Source organism: Megachile rotundata, chromosome 13 (assembly GCF_050947335.1).
Source record: "Megachile rotundata isolate GNS110a chromosome 13, iyMegRotu1, whole genome shotgun sequence".
Taxonomy (NCBI): Eukaryota; Metazoa; Arthropoda; class Insecta; order Hymenoptera; family Megachilidae; genus Megachile; species Megachile rotundata.
In genome coordinates, this window is record NC_134995.1 from 2453989 (window position 1) to 2455397 (window position 1409).

The window sequence follows — 1409 nt, forward strand, 5'->3', positions numbered from 1 at the left end:
CTCAACTGGGTGCTGAGGTGGAGTGATACGCCATTTATATCTCTGCTGCATCTGATGAAGATATTCCTTGTGCCACCTTTGCCAGAAGTGCTGAAACATCTGCTGGATCAATTGGTAGTGATCTAAACGATTCAGAGCAACGTCCCTCAAATCGCTGTCTGGCAATGCGCACAGAGCGTCGCCGATCAAAAAATGACCTGGAGTCAGAGGATTCATATCGTGTGGATCGGAGGAGAGGGGACTAATAGGACGGAAATTCAAACAAGATTCTACTTGCGTCAAAAAAGTATACAATTCTTCGAAAGTTAATCTTTGCTCCCCAATTATCCGCTTTATATGATATTTTGCGGATTTAACCGCACTCTCCCAAAGCCCACCAAAATGTGGTGCCTGTGGAGGAATGAACTTCCACTCTATACCTTCCTTCAATAAAAATTCAGAAATACTATTATTGTGCTTTTGATCGTTCAGTAAAATTTCTAATTTATAATTTAAACAAAAAAATTCAAATTAAAAATTATTAAATTTAAAAGAATTCAATGAAACAAGATAATTAAAAAATTAATTATTTTTCCTCTAAATAAATTTATAAAAATATTATAATTTCCATGATTAATATAACTAAAAAAATATAAAGAATATATAAATCTTAATAAACAATAAAAAAATAATTTTAATATAATAATTTTTAAATAACTAACTAATCTAATTATTAATATAATTTCACTAACTAAATTTAAAGAAAAAGGAGCTGCTATATTAGATGAACATAATAAAAATCATATTAATGTTATAGAAGGTATAAAAATTATTATTCCTTTATTAATAATTATTAAACGTCTATTAGTTATTAAATAACATAAATTTAAAATATAAAATAACCCTGAAGAACATAAACCATGACTAATTATTATTAAATAAGAGTCAATAAATCTGTTAGGATTAGCTCCAGGAAAATAAACTGCAGTGCTGAGGTGAACGGAAAATACTTTAATAATATAAAAATGTCTTTACAAAATGCGCGGTGCTTCGTAGACGAAGGTAAAACTGTAACTGTAGGACAAAGCATCGTGATGCGTGTTCGGACGCGCATAGCGCAGTTCATTTGTTTTGTCCGTTACTTCCAACACTCCCCCTCAAAACAAGGATGTACGCTTATCGCTGATGTATACAATGTTTCGCTAATTAATTACTACAACGCATTTATTTACAATGTCGATCGTTATACATAAAAGACGTCACGGGATTCGAATTTAACATGCCGAATTTTTCTAAAACTCTTTTCGTGTACGCGCTTTGCCGCATTTTTATTTCCGTACCGTTGTGCTCAAATTCGATACCCAAACAATGTCCGATCTTCCCTAAATCCGTCATTTCGAATTTTTGCATGAGTTGTTTCTTAATGCGTT